The sequence below is a fragment of the Puma concolor genome, chromosome A1, assembly GCF_028749965.1.
Source record: "Puma concolor isolate L17-30 chromosome A1, mPumCon1.1.hap2, whole genome shotgun sequence".
In the NCBI taxonomy this organism is placed as follows: Eukaryota; Metazoa; Chordata; class Mammalia; order Carnivora; family Felidae; genus Puma; species Puma concolor.
The window spans coordinates 136,527,745-136,542,481 of record NC_141667.1 but is presented as its reverse complement, the minus strand read 5'-3'; the positions used below and the strand labels follow the sequence as shown (position 1 = coordinate 136,542,481).

Sequence of the window (14,737 nt, the reverse complement as noted above, 5' to 3'; positions counted from 1 at the left end):
TGAGAATGAGAGAGAGAGGGGCGCCTGGGTGGCGCAGTCGGTTAAGCGTCCGACTTCAGCCAGGTCACGATCTCGCGGTCCGTGAGTTCGAGCCCCGCGTCAGGCTCTGGGCTGATGGCTCAGAGCCTGGAGCCTGTTTCCGATTCTGTGTCTCCCTCTCTCTCTGCCCCTCCCCCGTTCATGCTCTGTCTCTCTGTCCCAAAAATAAAAATAAATGTTGAAAAAAAAAATAAAAAAAAATAAAAAAAAAAAAAGAATGAGAGAGAGAAAGATGAGAGGGGAGGGGCAGAAAGAGAGGGAGATCTACACAGGGTTCAATCCCACGACCCTGGGATCATGACTGGAGCTGAAATCAAGAGGTAGACACTTAACTGACTGAGCCACCCAGGCGCCCTGGCTTCTGGTCTTGCATGTGTGTATCTGTGTAGACACGTGCATGTGTATTTCGATATCATCGTACCTTATCACAACCAAAAATTATGCTATCTACAGTCTTTCTAAATATGTGGATGGGAAACCATAATTAACCATGTCTAAATTATGTACATATAATTATAACTGTTGGAGTCACTGTTTTAGTATTCTTTCTTTGAAGTCCCATTTCTTTTTCTCACACTAATGTCCTAAGTCCCCAAGACATATATTGGACATCATACATCTAATGAAAGAACCAAGGTGGAAAGATGGTGGAAATGCTGTTCTGGAAATCCAGAGAACCACTCAGTATGCCCGTGATGACCCCTGAGTAGACAAACACTTCATTATTAGGAAGGGGATTATGTCCGTCCCTCCTTATCCTCAGCCTGTGGTTCTGTCAGAAACTACGAAATGTAAGCCAAGCATACTAGATTAGCTTTCTGCCTGGTTAATATATTATCTTCATTTCTAGAGAAGCATGTAAGCAAATGTGTCTCCCTCTTCCGGAACTTAATATATATGGATATCCTGAAAATTCTCATTCCGGACTGCAGCAAACATTTACATTTCATATGAATAAATGAAGATGTCATCTCTTGAGCTATTTATCTCCTTATCATCCCCATAAACCAGGATTTTTCAAAAGGGTTTTGTAAAAAAATAAACTCTTGGGGATCTTTTCCTTCTTTCCATTATTTAGGAATGGAAAAGGTACCTACCTTACTCTTTCTGTCAGCCTCAACCCACAGACTGTGAAAACACATCAGTCACTTAATTTACACTTCTAAAGGAAAACAACACACACACACACACACACACACACACACACAACCTAACAAAGCAAACTCTATGGTTCTCAGATCATCGTACTTTTCTAAATAAAGTTTATGGGTTTGTATCTCAACTGCTATACTGAAATCCCTAAAACCCCAAGGTGACAAAGCAAAAGAAAGGGACCTGTGCTCTTGGAATCTGCAGCATTCATGGGGGAGCCCGGTCGTGACTCTGCAGGGAACACTTCCACGTTCCCCAAGGAGCAAAGTTAACTTCTTGAGCAGCCCTTATTTCTGCCCCTTCTTCTTGAAGTATGTCCCACAAAGGCATAGGAAGAGATTGTGGTTTGCAGTCAAGCAGGCCTGGATTCTGCTTGTTCCTCAGAACCTTGCCCGTGAGGCCTTGACCAGTTCTGTCCGCATATGCTTCTTCCTTAGATGGATATAGCTCCCAGGATGGTGGCAGAATGGTCAGCAATCGTGACTGTGAAAGGGCGGGCCTACGCCAGCCGACTCCATCTTGTTCTGTGTCCTTCACCTTGACCACACCTCCTCCCCTTGAGTAACCCCCCCCTCACCTGCCTAACTGGACTCGGACCCTTCCCCAGGACCCTTCCCCAGCCAATCGGCTGAGGCCATAGCCATTACCTCACCAACTGCCCCAGGCCCCAATAAAACCTTTGTCCTTTTGAAACTTGCTCTCTTTCCCTGGTATCTCACCGCTGTGTCGGTGCAGGTAGGGGATTGAGCTCGAGCTAGCTCGAATAAAGGCTCTTTGCTTTTGCATCGGACTCGGCTCCCTAGTGGTCTTTGGGGATCACGAATTCTGGGCATAACAACTGTTCCTGGTGGAACAGAGATTACCAAAGTGACATCCTGAGAAATTTAACAGTGACTCTCCCTCATTCCACACAATCCTGAGACTTGAGTCATTTTTTCAGAAGATAGTAGCAGTGGGGAGGGCATCCTACCCCAGCATTCCTCATCTGTGTTGTGACACAGAGAAATGCCTTGTGATGTGAATGGGTATTCTGTCTCGGGGAGGCTGGAGGGCCTCAGGCTGCCCAAGGGCAGGGCCTATTTTTCTTATCTTTTCACTCTGGTGTCCGTATCAATATTCTCATTTCCATGCCAGGTGTGGCTGTGGTTGTGGGCCTGTAGGAAATGCTACACACAGCTCTTAGACTAGGGTAGACAGCAGTCTGGAGAGCAGTAGACAGTACTTATTCACGACGAATATCTGTAACCCCTGTGATTCAACAAATCCTTCTCAGGTCCATAAGGGGGCACGTACGAGGGCAATCGCCATGGCAGGTGCGATACAGGTGCCCACCCCTGGGGATGGGTGCTAGGCGTGGGAGGTGTCCACCCTGAAATCCAACGTAACAGCTTAGATGTAGACACAGCAAGACTGTGCTCAGGGAATAAAGGAAGAAAGCAAATGAGATCTACAACATGATGTCACTTACACAAACTGGACATTCGGGAGTACGAAATAACTATACATTTTATAATAACACAGGAGACAAAATAGTACACATTAAACACTCAGAACTATTGTCTGTGGGAAGTGGGAATAGGAGGGGAGAATGAAGGAAAAAGGAAAGGATGGATGAATGGATGGATGGATGGATAGGGAGATAGATTGGTAGATGGATGAATGAATGAAGGAGATAGATGGATGGATGAATGAAGGAGATAGATGGATGAATGAATGAATGAATGAATGAGTTGGGGCCCTGCGCAGAGGAATTGGGGATATGATTGCCTTAGCCCTTTGCTTTTGTATTCCTAAATAAAAAATAATTATCATTTTCTATGTGTGTGACTTTTTTTTTTTTAATGTTTATTTTTTTTTTGAGAGAGAGACAGAGACAGAACATGAGTGGGGAAGGAGCAGAGAAAGAGGCAGGCACAGAATCAGAGGCAGGCTCCAAGCTCTGAGCTGTCAGCACAGACCCCTACACAGGGCTCAAACTCATGAATGGCCAGATCATGACCTCAGCCGAAGTCAGATGCTTAACTGACTAAGCCACCCAGGCACCCCTATCATTTTCTACGTGTGTAACTTTTGAAAACTTGGGAAGCAACTGTTCTGGGCAGTGCAAACATTTCCTTAGAAGCCCCCAAAAGTAGCAATTAATAGGAATTTAACAAAAGCTAGATGTCAAACTTGGAGAGAAAAAATGTGCACATAACCTGTTTTTCCCATTATAATTACAGAAGGATGATTTGTAAAGACAGGCCATTACACTGAATTAACATGCAAAGTCACTAAATATATTATATGAATAGTTTTAAAGAAATGCAAACGGTGTTGAAAGAAGATCATTAGGTAACCTAGGGGGTGTAAACTTGGAGGATTCACACCACTTCCTGAGAATTGTAGGGAATAGTAGGGGCAGTATTTTCCCTTAGCCCTGTTCTGCTTGCCTTACCCCTGCCAAAAATGAGAGCCTGTTAGACCCTTCTGATTTCCACCCCCCACCCCCACCCCACCCCGTTCCCTGCCTGGTCAAAAGTATCTGGGAACTGTGTCTACAATGATTTTGAAACCAGTTTGGTTTGTCTTGAAGGTGGCTCTCCAGCTGGGCGCTAGGGAAGGAGGGGGTTGGGTAGGATTCAGAGAAACGCTGATGAGAGGGAAGGACTTTGCAGGTGTAGGGAGCAGCGTGATTGAGGGCATGGAGGTAGGAATGGGGAGGACCAACACAGGAGCTTGTCTAGACATGGAGAAACTGTGCCCTGATCCCTGCACAGCTGCGAGGTTCCCCAGGCCCAGGCCTCCCATTGCAGCTCAGACCCGACAGCTACAGGTGATCCCATGAGGGGACCTGTCTTGTGCTGGGTGGGCCTGGAGCCAGTAGCTGCTCAATGAAATCTCATAGATTAAAATAAAAAGCCTATCACTACCAAGCGTGGTTTTCATTTCCCCTGGATACTTCTTAACTTCCCTCTGGCTGTGCTGCCCATCTCTAGGTGACAGTCTGTCTCTGCCAAGTTCTACTTATTTGTTCCCTTCTGGTTCTTTCTTTCTTTCTAAGATTTTATTTTTAAGTAATTTCCACACCCAGTGTGGGGTTCGAACTCACAACCCCGAGATCAAAAGTTGCACACTCTACCGACTGAGCCAGCCAGCTAGGCGCCCCTGTTCCCTTCCATTTCTTTTCAAAAATGAATCTCTGATGTGTTTCAAAAATTTTTTTAACTTTATTTATTTTTGATAGAGAGAGACACAGAGCATGAGCAGGGGAGGGGCAGAGAGAGAGAGAGACACAGAATGTGAAGCAGGCTCCAGGCTCTGAGCTGTCAGCACAGAGTCCCACACCGGGCTCGAACTCATAAAGTGCCAAGATCCGTGACCTGAGCCCAAGTCGGCCGCTCAACCGACTGAGACACCCAGGTGCGCCCCTCTGGTGTGTTTCTTTCTTTTTTTTTTTTTTTTTTCCAACGTTTATTTATTTTTTGGGACAGAGAGAGACAGAGCATGAACGGGGGAGGGGGCATAGAAAGAGGGAGACACAGAATCGGAAACAGGCTCCAGGTTCTAAGCCATCAGCCCAGAGCCTGACGCGGGGCTTGAACTCACAGACCGTGAGATCGTGACCTGGCTGAAGTCGGACGCTTAACCGACTGCGCCACCCAGGCGCCCCACCTCTGGTGTGTTTCAAACCTGGGGACGTTTGTGTTTCTGTGGTCTCTAATATACCCGTCTAATGTGCTGCGAAAGGAAGTGACTAGTTGTCAGACAGGAGGAGCAATTTCTCAGTTCCCAAAAGATTGTGATGGATAGCACCAAATGCCAATGGTTTAAATAAAAATCCTAAATACTTTGAATAATTTTCATCAGTTTTGTTGAGATATAACTCACGTACCATACAATTCACCCATCTAAAGTGTGTAATTCCAATGGTTTTTAGTGTATGTCATTTTTAGTATTTTTAAATTGTGTTAAAAATATATATGGCAAACCTTGGCATTCTTTTCTATTTTTTATTAAAATTCCAGTTAAAAACATGCAGTGTACTGTTAGTTTCGGGTGTGGAATTTAGTGGTTCATCCCTTAAATATAATACCCAGTGCTCACCACAAGTACCCTCCTTAATTCCCATCCTCTTTTTCATCTATCCCCCCACCCTCCTCTGGTAACCATCAGTTTGTTTAAAGTTAAAAGCGTGTTTCTTGGTTTGCCTCTCTGTCTTTCTTTTCCCTTTGCTCATTTGTTTTGTTTTGTTTTGTTTTTTTAATTTCACATCTGAGCGAGATCAGTGATGTTTGTCTCTCTCTGACCGACTTACTTTTCTTAGCGTAATATTCTTTAGCTCCATCCGTGTCATTGCAAATGGCAAGACTTCATACGTTTTGATGGCTGAGTCGTATTCTATTGTATATGTATACCACAACTTCTTTACCCATTCGTCAGTCGTCAGTCGATGGACATTTGGGCTCTTTCCAGTGTTTGGCTATGGTTAATAATGCTGCTGTAAACATCAAGGTGCATGTACCCCTTCGAATTAGTACTTTTGTATACTTTGAGTAAATACTTACTAGTGCAGTTGCTGGATGGGAGAGTAGTTTTGTTTTTAACTTTTTTTTTTTATTTTTTTTTTCAACGTTTTATTTTATTTTTGGGACAGAGAGAGACAGAGCATGAACGGGGGAGGGGCAGAGAGAGGGAGACACAGAATCGGAAACAGGCTCCAGGCTCTGAGCCATCAGCCCAGAGCCTGACGCGGGGCTCGAACTCACGGACCGCGAGATCGTGACCTGGCTGAAGTCGGACGCTTAACCGACTGCGCCACCCAGGCGCCCCTGTTTTTAACTTTTTAAGGAACTTCCATGCTTACAAACCTTGGCATTTTAAGGATACAATTCAGAGGCATTAGTTACATTCGTGATGTTATTGCAATCCTCACCTCAATCTATTTCCAAACTCTTTCATCGCCCTCAAACATGAGAATATCACTGTACTATAGTTAGGCATAGATGGAAAGAGTTTTGTTGGTAAAAGAGGGTGTTGGACATCATCATCCTCTGCTGGTGGATCTCCGTGGCAGGTATCCTGACCACCCCCTGCTGTCTGTTTGCACCTGGGTGGGGAGCCTCAGCTTGGTGGTTCAGTCCCATTGTTACCTCAGGCTCCTCGCTGCTTTGCTCATCTCCAAGCCTGAAGGTTGGTCAGCTGGAGAGTTTTGTTTTCTCTTTCGGAGATCACAGGGACTGAGGAAATGTTACCAGGCATGTAGGCCAGAGGACTTCAGACATAAGCCTTGCATTTTGCACGTGTTTCTGCAACCATGTCCTTCAACTCCATTCCCCACTCCTATGTCTGCCTCCCCCAGGCGGACCATTTTCATGTGTTTAGTATACTCTATTTTGTTTTATGTATTTTTGTTTTATGTAATTGTAAAATGCCTACAGTTATTTTGTACTCCTGCATTTTTAACCGTGTAAGTTAGATATCTAAGTCTGGACCTAGATAAAGGGATAAGGTTTCCCTTCGTTGTTTCTAGATTATCACTGAAACTGGCCTTTTCCCCACATATCCTCCCGGACACACCTCCTTGACTTACATGAAGGAAAAATATACACGTGTCTCTTTACTAATACTCTGACCTTCAACTGGATGTCTTTTGTGCGCAGTATGTAGCTTCTAAGAGAAACTGTATTCCCTGGTTCCTGTCTTTTTAATTCAAAGTCACTATTCCAGAGGTTCTGTGTCCCTTTAGGGTTCCTAGTTGTAAGCACAGAGGCTGATTATGACGGCAGAAAATGAAGGTACTGAAGACGTACCAATTGCTCACAGAATCGTGGGACGGCTAGGGGTCAAAGAAGCTACATGCCAAGGGCCCCGGAACATGTCTGGGAAGGTCATTATTGCTGCCAAGAAAGAGTTGATGTTGTAGCTGCCGTCCCCCACCAACACTGTGTATAAGCTGATGCTCTGTCCCAGCTGCCTTCCGAAATTGGGTAGAGCTACTAGAACAAATCTGCCACATTTCTATTGCTTTGGGTCAAATTCTGGGCCAGTGCATCTGCTTGGCCAAACCTAGGCCTGCAAAAGAAATGGCTGGCTGGCTTTTTTAGCATCTATCGAGTGGGAGGCAGACCCTGTGTCTTGCTGAGACTCCAATGGTGAGGAGTTCTCCAAACATAAGAAGACAGTTCAGTGGGTGAGTGGGAAAAAAGTTACAGGTGTTCCCTACCGGCAGGAAACCTCTGGCGTTCTGTACAGGTCTGAGTCACAGCTTAATTTTACACAATTTCGAAGAATAATGTAGACTGGAGTTTGTCAGTCTCCCTTTCCTCCTGTTCTGAAAATGAAAAGATATCCTCGGGCACATTCTTTTAGAAAGTTTGTTTATTGAGGCAGAAATTCTGACTGCAAAACTTCACAGTATTTTTTTTTTTCAAATTTACACTGTTGTGGTTGGAATATATCTATGTATTTCATAGGCGCAAGTGTTTTTCATAGTAAGCTTAACTGAAGCTTCTCTCCAAGATTCTAATCATCTTTTTATTCTGAGCTAATATTTACAGCTTTGTAATTCTTTTTTTTTTTTTTTTTTTTTTTTTTTTTACTTATTTTGAGAGAGAGAGAGGGAACGCGTGTGCATGGGCAAGGGGGGGAGGGGCAGAGAGCGAGGGAGAGAAAGAGAGAGAGAAATCCCAAGCAGGCTCTGCACCAACAGTGTGGGGCTCGAACTCACGGACCACGAGATCATGACCTGAGCTGTCATCAAGAGTTGGACCCTTAACTAACTGAGCCACCCAGGTGCCCCACCTTTGTAATTTTCAAAGTTTGTTTTCTATCGCCTTTTGTTTTTTAAGCTGGCACTGTTACATTTTTTTTTTAAGTTTATTTATTTATTTTGAGAGAGAGGGAGCACAAACAGGGAAGGGGCAGAGAGAGAGGGAGAGAGAGGATCCCAAGCAGCTCTGAGCTGTCAATGAGGAGGCTCAATCCCATGAACTGTGAAATCCCAACCTGAGCTGAAATCAAGAGTCAGATGTTTAACCGACCGAATCACCCAGGCACTCCTAGATTTTCTTTAAAAAGTGTATAGCTTATATTACTATAAGGTAGAAGAGAAAAAATAAGTCATCACAAGAACAAAATACAGAAAAAAAATATACTGTTGTTTTTGTAACCAAATCCTAGTAAACCTAGTAACAAGGAGTTTTGTTAGTGAAACCTCAGTGTATTTAGATTGTTTTATGTCTCAGGTAAATAGGAAAATCATAATTCTTGTCTGTTAATTGATAGTCTATATTTGATTACTAGTTGGAAGTTTCACTCTTTTTATTCTGTGAATTCTCAAAATGTTAGTTGACTTCACTGATACTCTCTTTTTCTGGCATCTTTAATAAGTAATGGCCTTTGAGCTGTCATTGCTGCTTCATACCAAAGGTACCTCTCACCATTTCCTGTGGCTTTATGCTGAAAGGTACTATATTTACTTAATGATTTTATATCCTATTGCTGTCCCCCAAGTCCCAATCAAATCGGTGAGAGAGACTCAGTGTAGGAACTAGGTGCTTACCTTTCACGAGACAATTGTCAATTACAAAGCAGATTGGATTCCAGACCTAAAGATTGTCTTAGACAGAGTAGATGTTTTCAGTAAGACAACAGGCACCAGTGAAAGAGAACAGTGTTGGGGGGAAGGGGGAGGAGGTGATTTGTGCAATTTCCTTTAAAATTTTTAGAAATTCATGGTCTAGCGTGCTGCTGAAGCCTGTTCTTGTCTCTTGCTAGGATAGGCAAACGTCTGTGACCTCCCCAAGCCAGAGGATGCAGAAAGAAGCCGGTGCAGTAGGGGAAGGGAAGGCCAGCCAGATGGTGGAGGCATGGAAAGGAGGGTCAGAATAAGGGTGAGGGTTGGGGTGCTAATTAGCTTTTCTTGCCTTGCCAGCAGTCTGTGGCAAGCAGATGACTGCACCCTTAATACTACCCTTTTTCTGGCCAGCAGGCAGCAGTGGTTGATGCTGTGGTTACGCAGAGAGTGTGCTTTTTTTTTTCCCCCTCTTCAAAACGTGGAAGTGGTGGAGAGACATACAAAGCGAAAATCTTGGTTTAAGTATTATAAGATCTCAGGATAAGAGATCTTGTCTCTTTCCATCTTTTGCAAGGTGCCCATTAACTGCGTGCCCATTCCTATTTTGATAATATGAACTGGAAGCGATGTGTTCTTTACACTATAAAAATCAATGCGAACCAAACTGTGCTTGGATATCTAAAAAACAATCAATAAAATGACAAAAACGGGCTATGAAATCTAAACGCAACTCAACCTTAGAGAGAGGTCGGCTTACAGATAATTATAAAAATATTCAGTAGAGCACATGTCAGAAGTACATTGGCCTTTCTTTACACACGCTGTCAGTTTCTGTGGGGTGGGAACTGTGTCTGATTATTTTGTAATGTCTCTCGAGCTGGCCATACTGGTATTCACCGAAAGTTTACGAAACGGAATCAGATTCTAGTAAGGCAGTCACTACATGTACTATGCAATATTTGTACGGTTATTGACTCTATGCCAAGATAAATATTAGTAAGCATGACAATGTAAAACAGTTAACATTTTGAAAATGCAGTGTTGTTACAGGCACACATTTTTCTCAGTACTGGTATGATGTTTTATATGCTAAGTTGATGGGAAGCTTTTAAAATTGGGAAGTAAAAATTCTAATTACCTGTTTTTGTAGAGGAAGGGAATGGAATAAATATTTCCTTAGCACCGAATATGTACCAGATACACTGTGTGCACATTAACGTATTGAATTCTATCAACAACCTGGGTTTTACAAATGAGGAAATGGAGGTTCACAGATGTTAAGTAACTCGCTAGAGGTCACATAGTGTATGACTGTGCAGGATTCACACTTGGGTATTCCTGATTCTGAAGCCTGTGCTGTCCTGACTTTATGTTACCTGAACCCTAATAGATCTCCATTGGTCCCCCAAATATTTTCAGTTTTGTTTGTCCAGTGATCGGTCAAATCGGCCTCTGAAGCATTCTTCGTGTTCTTTCTCTCCTCCAGTTCCAATGAAAGAAAGAGATTTGCCATTCAGGTCTTTGGTCAGTCTCCTAACTCAGATCATTTGGGGAGCATTAAGAGACAAATGGGAAGTGAAATGGTGTGTTTCTGGTGATCTAGAACAGAGTACTAATTCTGATTATGACATACAGTGCTGTGATTCCCTTCCACCAAATTTCCAAACTGTCACATTCACTTGTACTTGTTAATATATGACACATGTAACTTATTCTTGTATTTGATTTTTGTCCTATGGCTGAACGTCTTTTAGATGTAGCAACATGTCTGATATTAACCAGAGTCCACTTGGGGTGGGTTATGTATCTATGGTTCTCTTTCTCAATGCTTAGCATGCAAGTCTCAATTTTTAAAATATGCATTTTTGATCAAGTAGTTTATTTCCTGCAATTTCTTCATCAACAATCGTAACCAAATTTGGAGGAAGCGTTTGAGATGACATAGTAAACCTGAAACTGAAATAGGCCGTTGGTATTGAAAGAGAAAAAGCTTTCCATTATATGTTATTATTTATCGCATAGTACTATTTTACCAATAATGGATAGTCATTTAAATAGATGTTAGGATCACATTCTTACTTTCAGACAAGAATAATAAAAAACTAAGTTTTCCAAATGGAATTCTTATAAAGTCTTCAAATAATTGTTTTGAGAAGTTTTATGAGTATCTCTTGACTCATGACTATGCAAGTCCTTTGCTCAAAGGAAGTATACAGAAGTATCTCTTAGATAAGGTGAACTCATGAAATATAAGAGAGTGGTGAAGGTCAGGGTCCTAAGAGCATCCTTATTGTATGTCGCTCTACTCCACTATGGATGCCCGTGGACAGGAAAGTAACAGTATTTCCTCATCTGCAGTGTCCCCCAAGGACATTCTTCTGCCTTAAAGAGTCTTACGATTTGGTTGAAATGACAAACCAAAAAGCAATATGCTAGGTGCCAAATGACTGCTGTAGGTGATAATGCCACAGGAGTTCATAGGAGGAATGACATTTTCAATGTTTTAGGGTGAAGCAGACATTTTGGATTCATTTTACTTTTAAAAATAAAATGTCTGGGCTCACCCCCTGTGACTTGCCTTTTCCCTGTGACAGTTGAGACCCCTTTTCTCCATTCCTCACTTTGAGATCAACGCAAAGGAAGTGTAGAGTAAATGACAAAAACGAAGAGGTTAAGATTAGAGAAGTGAAACCAATTTCTTTTGAATGACAACAGGTTTCTGAAAACTTCGTGAGGGAGCTGATTCAAGTCACCACAGGGTGATTTTTCTAAGTGAATGTCACAACGGAACTTGTCTACAGTCATGGCTGTCATGGCGGGTTGTCTGACCCAGTAGCTTCTGGTAGGTAATCGTGTACTTGCTTATATGGTTCTGCGTGTAACTCAAGAGCCCCAGCGAGACTAAGGGCAGGAGCTGTGTGCTATACTTTCTCTCTGTTGTCCACAACAGTGTCTCATAACTTTGAACTCTTTTTTAATAAACCTAAAATGCTCTCCTGCTCCCTCCAATCTAAAAAGCCCCTTAGAAACAGAGGCTTTCTGTCTTTCTCCACCACAGCCATTTGGGAATCACAGTTTTTACAAAGCCTGTTTGGCCGAGAAAATTTAAGACAAATTTTAAGTCGAGTCAAATTTTAAAATATGTATTATTAAACCTTAGGTATTTTTTTTTTGCTTTCGAAATATAAAATATGATATTATAATATTAAATATCCTTTATAAGTCACAAAGCTACCCCAGTTTCTGATAACTTCCTTTTTCCTCCCTTCTCATCCCCTTCCTTCTTAAAAATTGCTTCTCTACTTTTAGTGAATTAAACTGACGGTGTGCCTTCAGTTGTTTAGAAAGTTGTTATATCGGGGCGCCTGGGTGGCTCAGTCGGTTAGGCGTCCGACTTCGGCCCAGGTCATGATCTCATGGTCCGTGAGTTCGAGCCCCGCGTCGGGCTCTGTGCTGACAGCTCAGAGCCTTGAGCCTGTTTCAGATTCTGTGTCTCCCTCTCTCTCTGCCCCTCCCCTGCTCATGCTCTGTCTCTGTCTGTCTCAAAAATAAATAAACATTAAAAAAAATAAAAAAAAAAAAAGAAAGTTGTTATATTATTAAAAGAATTTAGGGGTACCTGGGTGACTCAGTCCATTAAGCATCCGGCTCAGCTTGGGTCATGATCTCATGGTTTGTGGGTTTGATTGAACCCCCTATGTTGGCTTTGCGCTGACAGTGCGGAGCCTGCTTGGGATTCTCTCTCTCTTCCTCTCTCTCTCCCTCTCTGCCCCTCCCCCACTCCCACTCTCTCTCAAAATAAATAAACTTAAAAAAACAAAAAGGATTTTGGTCCCTGGATTACTAGAGATCGGTATTTGTATGTGATCAATAGAATGATCAGTGACAAAATATATAATCTTACAAAGTAAAAAGAATATAGTAGTGAAAAGTAGAAACTATTTTTTCAGATTTCTTTCTTTTTTCTTCATGAAATTCTCAGTTTCGTAGTATTCATGTTCCAACATATTCCGATCTTTCTAAGACAAAAATGGCAGCAATTTTTTTCTTTCTTTCTTTTTTTTTACTTTTTAGTTTATTTCCTTATTTTGAGAGAGAGACAGAGTGGGGGCAGGGTGGAGAACAAGGGAGAGCGAGTCCCAAGCAGGCTCCGTGCTCAGCCCTTCAGCAGCCCTTCTTTTCAAGTCACAGCTTTCAGCCCGAACACCTCTGCCTTCATTACTCAAATACATTTTTTGTTTTATTATTTAAAAATGTTTAATTGAAGTATAATTAGCAATTATATTCGTTCAAATGCACCTTTGAAATCTCATCAAGTCATTGTTTTAAAAAAATTAAATAACCCAAAATCAATAAATAAACCAAAAAATGGCTGTGTTCACTTTCTAATTCCTGAAGAAATCACACAGATTGTATAGCATGGGTGGGCAACATGAAGAATTCACAGAAAATTTGAAATTCAAGCAACAAACAAGGTGGAAACTTGTCTACTTACAGAAAAAGGTAGAAAGTACATCTCAGGAGTTTTAAAATCTAAACTAAAAGAGACAAGAATATGGTTTTTTTAAGTTTTGGTAAAATTTACATACAATGAAATGAACATCTTAAGTGTACAATTTAGTGATTTAGTGAGCTTTGACAACTGTGTCCATGCACCCGTGAATGTATCATTCCAGAAAATTCCTTAATGCTCCCTCCCTTCCAATCAATTCTCACCACCTTGGACATCCACTGTCCTGATTTCTTTTTACAAAGATTCCAATTATTTGTTCTTGGATTTCATATAAATGAATCACATAAAATGTACTTTTTCTTTGCTCACTATAATGTTCGTGAGATTCATCTGCATGGTTGAACGTACCTGTGGCTCATTCTTTCTCATTGCTGAATAGTACTTATACCATGATTCACTTGTCTATTCTCTTGATGGGCATTTGGATGGTTTCCAGTTTGGTCTGTTATAAATAACACTAGCATAAACTTCTTCCACAAGTCTTTCAGTAGAAATGTGCTTTCATTTGTCTTAAGAGTAGAATTACTGGCCTGCAGGGTAGGTACTTTTTTTTTTTAATTTTTTTTTTTTAATGTTTATTTATTTTTGAGACAGAGAGAGACAGAGCATGAACAGGGGAGGGTCAGAGAGAGAGGGAGACACAGAATCTGAAGCAGGCTCTAGGCTCTGAGCTGTCAGCACAGAGCCCGATGCGGGGCTCGAACTCATGGACCGTGAGATCATGACCTGAGCCGAAGTCGGACGCCCAACCGACTGAGCCACCCAGGCACCCCACATTTTTTTTTTTAGGTTTATTTATTTGAGAGAGAGAGGGGAGGGGCAGAGAGAGGGAGAGAGAGAATCACAGGCAGGCTCCACACTGCCAGTACAGAGCCCAACATGGGGCTCGAACTCAAGAACCATGAGGTCATGACTTGAGCTGAAATTAAGAGTCAGATGCTTAATTGACTGAGCCACCCAGGTGCCTCTAGCATCATCTAACTTTATGGAAAAAATTCCTGAAAAATTGGTGCATAAAGCTAATTTTTTTGTAAATCAAATCACTTACTGAAATAAGTCTTCCCCTACTTTAACATCTAGCTCAAATTCTCTTTTTCTACAATGTCCTCTCATGCTGTCCTGGCCTGCGGGGATTTATTCATTCCCCAGATTTTAGCATTCCCAGTGATATGACACTTACCATTAACACCACTCCCTTGGACCTCTGTCTTTCACAGCTTGATTGATTGACCTATTTAATCCATGTATATATTTCATTTCTACACACACGATACCTTTATTGAGGGATCGAATCACATTTCACACTTAAAAAAATTTCTTTTGGGTGCTTGGGTGGCTCAGTCGGTTGAGTGTCGGACCTCGGCTCAGGTCATGATATCGTGGTTTGTGGGTTCGAGCCCCGCCTCGGGCTCTGGGCTGACAGCTCAGAGCCTGGAGCCTGCTCCAGATTCTGTGTCTCCTTCTCTCTCTGCCTC

General features: G+C 42.2%; 1 long non-coding RNA gene across 1 annotated transcript; it reads right to left on the bottom strand.

Annotated features, from left to right (window-relative positions):
• Window positions 1-1,270: 1,270 nt before the first annotated feature.
• On the bottom strand, window positions 1,271-5,784 carry LOC147584498 (uncharacterized). The gene is made up of 3 exons (XR_015255519.1): window positions 5,739-5,784; window positions 2,046-2,606; window positions 1,271-1,690 (listed from the first exon to the last, which is right to left on the bottom strand). It is a non-coding gene; the product is annotated as an uncharacterized LOC147584498 (long non-coding RNA).
• Between the last annotated feature and the right edge of the window lie 8,953 nt (window positions 5,785-14,737).